This window comes from Varanus komodoensis, unplaced genomic scaffold (genome assembly GCF_004798865.1).
Source record: "Varanus komodoensis strain SLA01 unplaced genomic scaffold, ASM479886v1 scaffold1, whole genome shotgun sequence".
Classification (NCBI taxonomy): Eukaryota; Metazoa; Chordata; class Lepidosauria; order Squamata; family Varanidae; genus Varanus; species Varanus komodoensis.
Window position 1 is genome coordinate 27,058,938 of NW_025335268.1, and position 14,825 is coordinate 27,073,762.

Genomic DNA, 14,825 nt, shown 5'->3' on the forward strand with positions numbered 1-14,825 from the left:
AACAGAGAAAACCACAACAGTTACCCTCCGGGGTCAGGAAAGAGGGCATTTTGTAGGGAGGGGAGAGGCTAGAGTGGCCAGGACATGAGGTTTCCTGAAGCCAGCCAGCCCAGCTGCATTCTCTCCTCCTCTGAAACACCGCTGCTGGATTGCCAAAAATGGCCATCTAGTCAAAGGGAAAAGCAGGAGGAGCTGGGAGGCCAAGACTGCCTCTGCTGCTCCTCCAGCCCCAAGTTTGCGGGCTCATCTCCACACTGCAGAGCGGCCCTGCGCATATTCATTCAGACAGCAGGGCTGGCTCGGGAATGCTGGCAGAGGGGAGGCTTTGTTTTTTCTTTGTCTAACCATGAAAAGGATTGTGCCCTACTTGGTTGATCAGTTGCATCCAGATACAATCAACTCGGTAACAGTATTAATAAAAAAGCAATTGTTTCACTGTCTGTGTTATATCAGAAACCCCATGATCCTCCCATTCTTTAAAAGAAAAAAGGCCAACAGAAAAGGTTAATGGCTCATTTTAATTTTTAAAAAGATGGAGAGAAAATGACTCTCGGCATCTTCTATGCCTACTAATGTCACTCCTAATATTTTTTCTGACACATATATAGAAACAGGCAAAACACTGCCAGTGACACATAAACTATAGTAAATACTTCCCAGCTGGAATGCTGCATGGCAGAGACTGTGAAATCCAATGTGTATCTAAGAACACATGAATGTGTGTGTGTGTGTGTGAGAGGGAGGGAGGGAGGGAGGGAGGGAGGGAGGGAGGGAGAGGGATCCTACCTCCAGGATCCCTCAATGCATTAACCAGACTGCCATTCTGAGGCTGGCAGGTTGGCCCAGTACTACAAGCAACTATCTGTCGCTCTGGAATCACTTCCAGTCTTGTTTGGTTCATTAAAATAGTACTTCTGTACTGACAGCAGTTTGAGGAAGCTGAATGCTATTGCTCGGGGGAGCCAGATGTGCCAGGAGGAAGCAGAATGTTTGCTTTTATAAGGGAGTCAAGCTTCTGATGGTCTCAGTTTGACAAAATATTTTTCCCTTGTAGTATAAACTGCAGACAAACACTGGAGGGTTTTGTTGGTGGCAAAAGAAAGAGATGCTTTCAGCTTTCCACCTTTTCCCATCTTCTTTCTGGAGATGCAGCATTTGTTGCTTCTGATGAGAAACTATCTTAATGGTCTTCACTGTACTTTCTTACAATGGCTTTCTTGACCACCACAGTCATATATTGGGGCACTCATTTGCTTTGCATGCAGATTCAAACAGGTTCTCAATCACAAAGCTCTTCCTTCTTCTTTTACCCCCTCTTCTTTCTTTATGAGTTTTTCATGCCAAAACACACCTTAAAACAGTATTTTTTCATTTATTTACAAACTTTTTAATACCATCATTCATTGGAACACATTTCTGGGCAACTTGCAATAAAACAGTAGCAGCAGTATCATAGTAAGAGGCACATAAGAAAAATTTTAAAAAATGCGGAGGCCTTAAATCTAATTTTCTGTGTGTCTGCCTGTCTATAATGGCTGAGTGAATAAAAATGTCTTCATCTGGCATCTCAAGGCTTATAAAGAAGGCTCGCCTTCCTGAGAAGGGTAATCCAAAGCAAGATCTCACTAATCAAATGCAGATAATCAATTATCTGGGCACTACATGAGTACATATCTAAATTCAGCAAGTTTATTCAGCTTCTAAGTTTGCAGAATACTCCATATGGGAGTTTTCAGAATAAAACACCATGACTTCAACCCCTTAGCTTCAATGCACAGATCACACAGGCGCAGCTTATAGTGGGGTTTTAAATAATACTAAGACAATGTGAGCCATGAATGGTAAGTATTATGATCCTTCCCTTGTTTTATTCTGCAGAAATAAGACCTAAAATCTGTGTAGTGGTGATATTTTTAAAATGCTAAAGTTCTCAAGATGTTTGCAGACTAATCATGCAATAATCCATATGCTATAGATTGTGTTATTTTGTTATTTGAGATCATTTATACCCTATCCCATGTTTTGTTGTGGCCTGTGGCTAATAAAGAAATAAAATTGAATTTATATTGATGTTGGTAAAAGTCAGGCAAGTGTAAGGAAGTTCCATTCTGCCAGACATTTCTATCGGCGCTGAATCACAAATAGGGATGCATTAGATCCCAAGTAACTTTCAAGCAGCAGGAATTTAATCTCCTTTCTCCAAAGTCTGCTTTATTTTGTAGAGATATGTGTAGAGACTTTATGTGATGCCTTGATTTAATCAAAGTAACCATTCAAAATGCTGAAAATTCTGTGTACTTGATCATTAATTTACCAAGAAAAGTAGAAGGTGAGGGGAAATGAATATTTTTCTATCAAAAATGAATGTGAAAATGGCATCTATCTTCTAAACCTCAAGGGCAGTGAAAGCAGAGACTAAGAATAGGTGGGCAGTTCTTGCAGTCACAGCTAGCTAAAACCCTTCCATACATATATGAAACATGAACATTTTTATCACTTTCTTATTTTCTTTATTTTAATTATTATGTTATATTTTATAACATATTAAAATAAAATTTCTACATTTCTTCTGTCTTCATGTTCTTGAGGCACTTCTGCCACTTTGTCAAAGTATACTGAAAAATTTGTCTTGTGCACACAAAGGCCCTGCCAAGTATCTCTGCACTTCCAGGTTCATTGGGCATAAATGTACACGAGTTCGTATGTACATGTGAAAAAGGATATTTGTTGACATAGTTTGTTGAGGAAACCAGGTAACCAGGCACTCCATATCGTGCCAAGAAATGACCCTCTAACTGCCTGTTTTCTTTCCCATGTAGATTTTGAGTTGGATCTTGGAACTGCCTTCTGTAAATGGAAGACCTCCATTCACAGAAGATGCCTCTGTCTGACTTTTGAGGTCCTCCTGAATGGGTCTTCCCATTTGGCCAGGCTCCCCAGCCTTTGGTGTAGCACGTTCAGCTGACTGGAGGGCTGCTACAAGGAGGAGGGCCAGGCAGGCTACTTCTGCCAGCCCAATCACATCCACCTACATCTGGAGCCAACCATTTTCCTCTACTAGTTGCCTCTCTTACAGGTAGAAGAACTAGCCAGTCTATGTTGCAGTTCAGACTGAACTGTAAGATGTCTCTTTTGTTATGAGAAGTGTTCTGCATGGCAGATGTTCCTTGTGGAGGAGGAGATCAGAGATTCCTAGATGTGCTGACCCTCTCATCTACTCTCCCAAAACTTTAGTATCTCATGTGCAGTACTCCTGTTGCCGTTTGAGAGTCTGGTTTGTTTTACAGTGGATGAATCAATATGTCCCTCTGGGCTTCTGAGCTTTGCTGCTATTTTCTATAAGCATCACAGTTGGGTACCTGTTTGCTGGACAGGTCTGACATTCTTTGTCATGGAGACCATATGCTGTCTCCCCTGTTATCTAACACAATATATTCTCCCTTGGACAGCATATATGAATGGAGTCCAGCCAGTGAATGATGGCTGGACAGCATCCATAACCTACTATCATTCTTTTCTAACAACAGATATTTCTATTATCTTGGTGCCTCTAGGCCCGTGGAGACCAGTCCCTTATGCTTCATGAGCATTTATATGTTTTCATATTGGTTCTTTTTATATTCCTCTTTGGATATGCCTCAAATACTCTTATCTCAAGAACATTCTGTTTCTATTATATCTTTCAATGTTGCATATCAAAGAGTTTCTCTAAACTTGAGTAAGGTAATGGATTTCGGAATGAAAAATTATGACTACATCCTGCCACTGAGCTAAAATTTGTATTGGTCCCTATGGTGATTTCACGCTGATGTTCATGTTCGTACATGACACCAGGAATCAGTAAAATGAATATTGTCCCAATGGGCTAACCATAAACTCAGCCTCAGCATTTTAAAAAAACATTTGAGTTTTGGAGTTAACAAGGGTTGCATTCATTCACACTGAAGTTAGGGGGATTTAAATAGACTGTGGGATTTATTTATTAATGTAAAATACTTTTACATTTGCTTCTGCATGGCTTTATTGCATATTAACATTCACAGTAACAAAATAATTTAATAACACCAATAAACCCTGATGATGATGGTGTACCCAGACCCTCACAATGCCGTACAACTCCCACGTATACCGTAGAGTGCAATTCAGTGGGAGTACCCATAACCCTTCAAACATCCAAGGCTGAGTGTGAAAGTCACCTCTGCAGTCCACACATTCTACAAAATGGGTAGTTCAACAACTTTAGCCATCTAACTGAATGATTCAGAGAGGGAACTCAGTACTCTCCCTTCTCTATTGTCTTGAATGCCTCCTAAACTCCTTTTCTGGGGTCACGATTCTTTTGTAAACAACTTACAAATTAATACACTTAAAATCAGCAACAATTGCAGTTAAGGAATGGGAGTCTTGCACTAGCAAGAGAAATGCTTATTGTAGATATAAAATATCACATGCAAACATTCCTCAGCTAAAGTATATGCAGTCCAAGCTTTGTCTGGTTGAATCTCAACATGCATTTACTGCCATAACAAATTGTTATTACTCTTACATTTATTATCTAATAATCTAATTCATTCAGCAGAATATGCCTCATTTACTTAAGGAAAATTTGTATCCAGCTTCTTTTTATTTCATATTTATTTTAGGTCTATTTCTCATAGGCTGATCCTTTCAACCACTTACTCTAAATTAATGTCAACACAAGCAAGGTTGGACTAAGCAATAGGCAAGCTATGGCTGCACTTTTCAAGATCCAGTCTCTTTGCTTATGAAAACATCTTACACAATCAAAATACATTAAGAGCTACCATGCAGATAACTAAAATGCCATAAAACCACAACAAAACAAATCAAGGTTCAAGAATGTACACCATTCCTACAGTACTGTTATTAATGATATGTGGTAGGCACTTAAAGGAAATCAGCTTTATATCTGATCATCATCTGAATTTTCTAGATGTCTCTTCCAGCAGCAACAATTGCACTAAATTGGAACTGATGGGAGTAGGGAGAATGGCTCAGCACTCAAGGCACTGTTTGCTAGGGGGCTATATTTTGTTCTTTGCCATTGAGATAACACCACAATACTGAACCTACTCTGGAGAAGCTGAGAGGAATTTATAGAACAAAGAAAGACCAAGGAAAAATAGAAAACAATTCTGGGATTATAAGCTTGTTCAGCTTCGTACTGGTGTGAACACTCCTACTGACGCAGTATCTACTACGGTGCCCAGTGCATCAACTTATACTGTTTTGTGGGCCCAATTTCAAGGAGCTTAAGGAGGTGGATGAGATGCTTGCTTGCATCTGGACAACCTACTGCATGTTCCCCCAACCCTTGCCCTTAACAACTAGTTTGAAGTAGCATTGGAGGAGTGACCAGATGACTCAAAGGAACACATACACATCACAGTATAATAGTGTGGTTCACGCAGCCTTGGACACAGTAGACAGACACAGATGACATCCAGCTCAATTTCTTTGTGGCATCCGAGCTGAGAGGCTGTGCTCATCCTGAACTGGTGCTGGATGCAATCATGTTTGGGATGGGGCTTAATAAACTGAAGCTGAATCCCAAAAGACAGAAAGCGCATAGGTTGTCAGTTTCCAGGTCTCTGAATTGGGCTTCTTGCCTGTCCTGGATGGGGTTCCCCTCCCTCTGAGGCAGCATGCACAAGGCTTTAGGGGTGCTTTTGGATCCAACTCTACTACTGAAGGCCTAGGTGGCTTTGGGGGCCTGGAGCACCCCTTACCAATGTTGGCTGGTATGTCCACTACACATCCTGGAGAGCAACAACTGAGCCATGTGATCACTGGGAATCAGAAGCTACAGCTAGTGCAATATGTTGCATCTCACTGGGACACCCACTACACTCACATACGACCTATGCTAAAAGGACTGCACTGGCAGACTCTTAGCTACCAGGCCATGTCATACAAATTCCTAAGATACTTGTGATCGGAATGTCTAGCAGACCTCCTCTGACTTTTAAGATCATATGAGAAGACCTTCATAGCCATACTGAAATTAAGACAGACACCTTCTCAAAAGCGGCACCCGTCCTTTGGAAAACTTTGCCTTATGTAACTCTTGAAGCAGAGACTGTGGCACCTTTCAATTGTCTGCTGAAAGAGTACTCGTTCACCCAAGCTTTCCCCCGATTTATAAGTCAATTAACCACATTGCTCCATTTAACTTCTTCTGCATTGCTCACCATTGTCAGCATCACTACAGTATTATTTTTTAAACTGTGATTTTAATGTTTATATGTAAACAGTTTAGAGACTGTGTTAGCAGTATCTCAATACTACATATCAAATCAAAAATAAACATATCTTAGGGCTCTGCCAATTATCATTTTTAAGAATGATCATCACTCATGTTGTTATTCTTTATCTACAAATGCATATCTTTTTACAGCTGCCTTTGAACTTTCAGGTGCATTTGTACAGGGCAAATATACTCATTTCAAACCAAATCATACATTTAATCTGATAGCAAGAACTCTTTCTCAACTGCTACCACCAGCTTATCTTTAATTCCACCAAGAAAATAGGGTCTTCTTGACATAAACAGTGTTTCCTTATTTGTTGCTTGGTTTGATGGGAGTACCAAGTTATGAGACATGAGCAAGGTTTAAGACCTCTATACATGTCCTAAAAATTCTTTCATAGAAACCATGTCAAAGTTTCCCAAATGGCTTGGCTCACATGGCTTCTGGATCCTCCAGTGCAGCCTTTCCTCTTTGTAAAAAGCTTTATCATTCATTATGGGGCAAAGGGTGTCCACCCACCCTTTGTGACATCAACTAACCAAGAAATAAAAGAGGCAAAACATGTGAAAATACAATCAAGGAAACCCACTTTCATTCCACATTCCTGAGTAAATTAGAGCTTGGCAAGGCATGGATGACATTGTGGAAACCTAATTCTGCTTGTGAATAAACTGATTAAAGTGGAATTCCAGAATCAAAGACAGATAGACAGAAAGACACTATATAAATCCTTATTCCAGCCAAGGCTGTCTGGCTTGCAGGCAGCAGTCCTTGCTAGGTCCTAAGATGGAATTTGGACTATATAAGATGGCAGAGCCATGTCAAATGTCTGTAAGACAAAGAGACTGTATACCGTCTGGCTGGCTGGCTGGCTTCCCGATTCTACTCTGGGATGTTCTTGAGAAACTCCCCACCACCGCCGCCCGCAGACACATTTCTAGGGATGCTTCATGCCTGAAAGCTACAACCCTGAAGTGAGAATATGGCAATGGTATGGAAATGGGTCAAAAGTGGAGAACCATGCACTTGCTCAAATGTAGATCCATCTGATTACTCTTACCATGCCAAGAGACACTGTTGCTCATGTAACCACCCTAAGTGGCAGCCCTGGAATTCAGAAACTGCCTGCTTTAGATCAGCAGCCCCAACCTGGTACCCTCCAAAGAACTTTGACAGCAAAGTTGACACCATCCCTTGCCAGCAGATTCTACAAATGATGGGATTTGTAGTCCTTGGGATGGTTAACACTGTGTTAAGACCAAATACAGAGAAACTGTGACTATCCCTCTGTTGACTAAAACATCCATCATCCCTGACGATGCTTGCTAGGGCTGATGGGAATTGGAGTCTAACAACACATGGAAAGCTGCAGGTTCTCTGCCCCTGCTTTTGAGCTTCAGGAAAATTAGTAGAAAATCTCCCATATTTAATTTAGGGAAAACATAAATGTTGGTATTTCACATAGTTTAAAGTGTTTGAACTACAGTTAAGTTTCTGATATTTTTCTTCCTACATTAACAGCAGAGCTGAATTAAGGATAGGAATAGGAATAAGAATATAGCGTGACCTCCCAAAGATAAATGTGAAAAGATACAGTTGTGATGGTGATAACTGACACCCAGCAGGTTCTTTGTTTAGTAAGGACACAGAAGTGATGGTGATAACATGCTCAGTATGACTGTGATGTAACTCAGAGAACATTTGGTCCTTCCAGTGGCTCTCAGATCATTGTAAACAAGCCAAGCAGTGTCTTACCAATCCTTTTAGAATATGGGTTTGTGTGTAAGGAAATAATTTTTAGATACTGACCTTTACTCTTGCTTATTGTGGACTTGTAAGACATAAATAAATGGAGGGCCTCAACACAATTATTTGGTGTTCTATAAATATGAAATTTAATTAAAGTATAAATAAATGCACATGGATTTCTTAAATGCTTTGCCCTTTATACACTGAGTATCAAATCCCTGAACTAAAGGCTATTTTAATCTATAGGAATGTGCTGTAGTCTGCTGACAAAAGCACTACAGCTAGCTAATAACTACTAAGTACTGCATGATATGATACAATTTTCTTTGCAGAGAAGAATGAAAGTCATGTCAAAACCTTCAGGGACTTCAGGCCTGTTTGAGCCCATCTCTTTTCCAGGGCATGAAAATTCATTTTCAGCTATGAGGTGCATTCTGGTCCACACAACCAGCTGGGTTGTTTTGGCTGTTTCTCTGCATTATGTAGAATGTGACTTTACTGGCTTCCTATAGTTGTCATGACTGTTGTACCAAAATGTGTTTTAGAAATGGTATGATTGGGTTATGTTTTAGTGTGAAATATAGTAATATGACAATAAAATGGAAAAAACAAGAAATTCCCATCAAACAGGTTGAGGTTAAAACCTATAGATTGGAAACAGTTTTGGCACAGATTGTGTGCAAATCGCTATCGTATAAATTTCACAATACTGTAATTAAGCAGGTTTGTTTTCAAAGCAGGTTTGTACAAAAGGTAGTAGAATAGAGGGAATGAAATACTATGGCTTGTTCATACATTACAATAACGCTGACATTTCAGAATGAGTTTGCTCTTGGGTTATTTCTCTGGCTTGCCATGCAAGAAGCAAGCCAGATTCCCTGGATGCCATGTTAACACTAACCAAAGCACAGAGAGAAGGTCTGTAATTTGTTTAGTTGCTCGAGCTTGCGGTGGCCATAATCAGGCAGCCCACACTAGTATGCCACTTCTTCCAACACAGCCCAGAATTTTAAAATATTTGGGGTTGTTGTGATGTGTGAACTGATCCTCTAAATCAACACCACGCAGTACCACACAGCAATGTGAAGTATGAAGTTAAAAACAGAAAAAAGCCTGCATAATTACATAGTGCACTGAAGATACCAGCAGGGCATAATTAAAGGTAAGCGCTCATGAAGTAATATGGATCATAAAAGTACCTTGAGCTTAAAATAATTGTTGGTGTAAGGGAACAGTGGAGTTTTTTATATATTCATTCATGCAAGAATATCATGAAAAGTACAGTGTGATGCTCCCATCTTGACTTCAGGGCCATCAAACAGAAAAGATGTTAGCATATTACATCTGCTTACAACATTCTACCCCAAAAGGATGCGTTTAACCCTGCTCTCTGTGCTGCAGAGAAATCTTCAGATATGGATCTGAACAAACCCTGGTCCAACCTCTGCCTCAGCACTGGAGGAGTTTAATTCCTCCCCCTCACCATGGCTGTAGCCAGCAAAATGACTGTTCAATAAGTTATGCATCTAACCCAAAGCCTTTGCTATAAATATGGGGCTGGAATTGAAGTATCCTCCCACACTAAGCACTGGAAGGAGTATCTGTGCTCAGGAGAGGCAGAGTTCACATATATTCCCAAGTCCAATTTCCTTCAATTTACCCCATCAATCTCAAGGGAAGCAATGCTGTTCCTCCTTCCTTAGCCTGACTTCAGTGGTACAGTGGCCCAATTTTGGATAAGAAGTCCTTACTTCTCTTCCCACTTAGTAAAAAACTGTATTTTTAAAATTTCAGAACTACCTAACCCATCTTCAGTAAGTCAGCAAAGGATGCTCTTGGAATTTAAAAATAATTTCAACTTCTAAAATGTTTAGCATAAGCTACATTATGGTTTCCTGATTTAAAACATGAATAATCAGAAATATTAATTTCTCATTGGCTGCTCCCAATTTCCTTCTCCATCTCAAGATATCAACCAAATGGGAACAATAATATGTTCCCAATAACTTTTTGAGCCTAGTATTTCCACCCACAGTGCTTCTATGGAGGAGTTTATTCTTCTGAAATATTCTAGTGTATGCATGTGCAGTGGTGTGGGATGTATTGAATTCTATGACCTTACAGATATACAGCAACACTATTCTTACGATGCCCTCCCTTATTCTTTCTATAAATTTTATACCTAGGAATGCCTGGATCCCATGGAAACTCTCTGTTCCACTGCAAGTTTTGACGGAAAGTAAATGTTAGTAAATATTTATGTTTAAAATAATAATGGGGTATCAACTTCATGACTTCATGGTTTATGCATTTATTTTCTCACAATCCTTTTCACAACCCCTTATGACTTTATCAAATTGGGCATGCTTCTTTTCATTTCTCAAAGATTTCTTGGATTGCAGGGTGATGGTGGTAAGAAGAGTCAAAACATTTCTCACTAGACAGTAAAATGTTTAGACAAAACATGAATACTTAATGCCCATGGAATCATGTTGTGCAGATTCTTGGAAACATTCCCTTTTAGTCTCATTAATGAAAAAGTCAAGTAGAATAACAAGGACTTTTACAACAGGAATTCTTAATTCTACAGAATGTATTTAGGATATAAACTCATGATGCCAGGGGAATCTAAGCATGTCCTGGATGTCATTTATATGAGACATTCTGTGCTCAGAAAGAGATACTGTAGTACAAACACAGTGCTACATTGGTAATGTATCCCTTGCATGAACGTCCCGGCTTTCATTTTCAAAATAGATTGTTTGGAAAAGAATGGGGGGGTCTGCTGATGCACATTTTGAAATAAAGAAATGTGATCTGTATATGTGGCCACCCTTCACAGTAAGCAATGTCATGTGCATATTTTTGTATAAATGTGCTTACTTCTGAGTTCTGCCTGGTTATGGTAATGGACTTGATGAAAGCTAACAAGCTGAAGCTCAATCCAGACCAGACTGAGATTCTGTTAGTAGGCAGACATTCTTCTAACCAGAAAGAAGGTGCTCCAACTGTTCTGGAGGAACTGGCGTTATACATCCCCTTGAAGGAGCAAGTCTATAGCTTGAGGGGCTCCTCCTTGAGACATCTTAGTCACTTGAGGTTTAGGTGGCCTCCGTGACAGGCAGTGCCTTCTACCAGCTTCAGCTAGGTGTCCAAAGATGCCCCCTCTTCCTATCAGGACAGGAAGAGCTTGGTTTCTATGCTGTAATAAGCTCCAAGTTAGATTACTGCAAGGCATTCTATGTGGGACTTCCCCTGTGGGACTTCCCCTGAAGATAGTTCAGAGTCTGCAGCTTCTAAAATAAAACAGGCGGTCACGCCAGAAGGTCAGATCATACGACCCCAATTCTGCCCTGTCTGCCTGTATGCTTCCAAGTGCAATTCAAGAATTACAAATATGGCTAGGGACTGCAGTACCCATCGGAGTGCCTCTCCTGATCCCAGTATCTTAGTCTAATCTCAGCTTTCTCCACTCCACCTTGGATAATCCTGCTAGGAGACCCGCCTGGTCAGAGTCTGGCCTCCTGGCAGCACTGCTCCTGGGTTCTCAGACCCTCTCAGACCCTCTCACCATGTGAAGGAGTGCACTGGGGGAGGGGCATGTCGATACTTGCATGTGTTCTCCCATGGACCTAAGAGCAGTTTTGAAGGACAAAGAGAAACAGCAGGCAGGTTACACCCTGCTCCTCAGAGGCACTCTGTACCTCATAATTAGCAACTACTAGTTATCAAAGTAAAATAGCTTAAAGGATATCCGGAACACAGACTTCCCATGTCATATATAAGTTGTTGCTTAGTATTAAGCTATGAATACAGAATATGGCATTGCTTGACTATGATAAATTATGATAGCATCTTCTTATAGTGTGAGTTCCTTGTTTAGCAATGAATTCATAAGTGCCACATACCTGCTCAGCAGTAACAGGAATTAAAATGGTCTGTAAGAGAAATCTCATTGTACTCAAATGTGAAGCCACTGATTTTATGCTGATGTCACAATATGGCAGAGGTTGGCTGTTGCTGTGCTCTTAATTCTGCCTCATTGTGAAGGAGCAGGTGGGAGAGGGTTCCCGCTTGGATCCCGCTGCCAGCAGGCATGGCTAAATGAGCCAGGGACTCTCCACCAGTAGCCCATGTAGCATGATGTTGGAAATGGGAACACTGGCCCCATTTAGCCTGGGAGATCCTTCCCTCTCTCTGATGCCAACAACTCAGAAAGGAGTGTGGCACAAAACAGCCACAACTGAAACATATTGTGCATCTTGTGCCTTTCAAAGAACTGTTAGAGTATTGATACCCTCAGACACACAAATGTTTCCTGGAGGAACACCTGGGAAACTGTGGTTAGGCTGTGGCCCATTGCTTCATAAAACACCACAAAATGAAATGCTGCCGTTCCCCCAGAGGGCTTCTTTGGAAGGAAAGCGCTCTGCAAAGCACTGTAAAGGTCTGTAAAGGCTTGAGAGCAAGCACAAAGGGGTGGGGGACTCCCTTCATAGTCAGGGTGGATGGACTGAAGTTTTAGACCTCTTTCGGGAGGCTCCTACTTCTTGAACACGAAAAGATGTACTTACTGTGAATTCTTATTTTATTCAGTACTGGGAGAGCAGTCATTCTCTTCCATGATCAGCACTGAAGGCAGGTTCACCACTTCTCTCCATCCCCTTGTAGGCAAAACAGAGCCAGTATGTTGTTGTGGTTAAGAGAGCAGGAGTGGAACTCAGGCAATCCGGGTTCTTGTCCCCGTTCCCCCATGGCACTAATGGGGTAGCTTTGGGTCAGTCACAGACTCTCAGCCCAACCCACCTCACAGGGTTGTTGTTGTGGGGGTAAGATTGAGCACAGGAGGAGGAGAATGATGTAAGCTGCTCTGAGTTCTTTGAAAGACAAAAGGTGGGATATAAATCTAATAAATATATGAATAACAATCTGAGAATGATCTTCTAATTGTACTCAGGATTGTTTACCTTATGCTGCCTCTCTGACACTGCTACAGTTTTTGCCTTTGGTGATGAGACCTTTATTAATGTTTTGTCCACAGAGGACCAGCTAATGAAGTATCTCCTAGCCCTCCCTTTTGCACACCAACTTTTACCCTTGTTTTTCATGCTTGTTCTCTTAACACAGAATGGCAAAGCCATGTTTCTTATTTTTTTCTGCCTGTTTGAAACCCCACTCCTTCCCAGCCAATAATTCTACCAAACAACATAAAAGAATGTTTTTAAGGAAACGCCTCATAAATGTTTAGAGAACAAAGTAATCCCACAACTTCCAGTATGCTTGGTGTTATAGGAATTTTTCTGTCTAAGCTTGCATGGGATTGCATCCTAAGTGTTGGAATGCTCAAGAAATGGTTGTGTGCAACAGTTAATATTTAGGCTTGCTTGGCTTGCTTGCCAGAGTCAATCAAGATCTTATCTGCAGCAGACAACCATAGTTAAATGCAGCAGCCCTGGCTCAGGGTAAGCCCTATTCCTGCAGCAGAGCAACAAGAAGGCATAAACAATTCTTGACAGTTATCCTTTTCTGCTAAATTACTTGCTGTAGGAGTTCATATTTTCACACAAACACATGAGCAAATAGCTGAACGGAAAAGGAACTGTGCTGATTCTGAGGTCGGATGGTGTGGCAAGATGTTGTCCATTTCCTTTTCCCAAGTAGCCCTGGAGCTTTAATTAGGCTTAAACATCTTTATAACAATTATCTGAAAGTTTGTTCTGTGCCAGGATGCCAGGCCATACTATTACTAGCACTATCTTTGCACGTTTGAGAAGAATAGCAAGCGGGAACAAAAGCTAGTGCTGCTCACAATAGATGAAAATGTCCTCTGTGTGATGAACAACTTGCGCACCCAGTTTGTTTGCTGAAAGGTTGAACCTGGCATTTACAATTTAATTCTGAACTAAATTTATTAGGCAGGTCAGAAATTCAGTATTTTTATGGCATACTTTCTGGTAAATCTCTATCCATCATTAATGCACTATTAAGCACCATTTTACAATCTAGAGTTCAACTGTATTAACCCTGTGTAAAACTGAATTAGGCATCCATTTAATTTTTGTGAATAACATACCATAGTATTAAAACATAATGGAGACAAGCGTTGGAAAAATAGTCTTGGCACTTATAAGAAAAGTCCAGAACTTTTATCCTCACGGTGCTGCAAAGCAATTAATCCTGAAGTAAGACTAACATTTCACCAACAAATGAAAACTGAAAAATCTGATTCATTAAGCCTCACAATCCCTTCATAATATCTGGTGCACATCATAACCCCTATTTCATGGTGATCCTCCCCACCTCCGAGGCTGGCTGAGAGCTGACAACTTTTCATCGGTGTAATTGAACTATAATGATGCAGTGTACCACAAGGCCATCTATGCCAAATCATTTCCAAGAAGCACAACCACATTTCCTAGACACTTCCCACATCGTAACCCAGGCAACAGAGATCACAATACAATGGGGGTGACTATGTGTCCAACCTGTTTTCTCCTGCCGCTGTATATTAAGGGTTTCCCATGATGAGGATGAAGATGAGGATGAGGATGATTTACTGCATAATTAACTGTTTCATTCTGAAGAAAGCACATGCTCTGTCTTTATGAGGACAAGGTCTGACCCTTGGCAACTCCATTTAAATGAGATGGTACAAATGCATCCAGTTCACTAGGAGATCCTTGTTGACTTTGCCCCTTCGTGTCACCCAAAACATACCATCAAATTGTAGTGGTGAGGGGAGAGTGGGAGACAGAAAGGGGAACGCTGTGCCCCAGCCTTCATTCAGTGTGGCCTATACCTTAT

The 14,825-nt window shown here is 40.8% G+C and overlaps 1 protein-coding gene across 1 annotated transcript in view; it reads right to left on the reverse strand.

The window, feature by feature from the left end:
- Nucleotides 1-14,825, reverse strand: part of DISC1 (DISC1 scaffold protein) — a 158,292-nt gene that overhangs the window by 9,543 nt on the left and 133,924 nt on the right. The gene's annotated exons all lie outside the window — the stretch shown is intronic.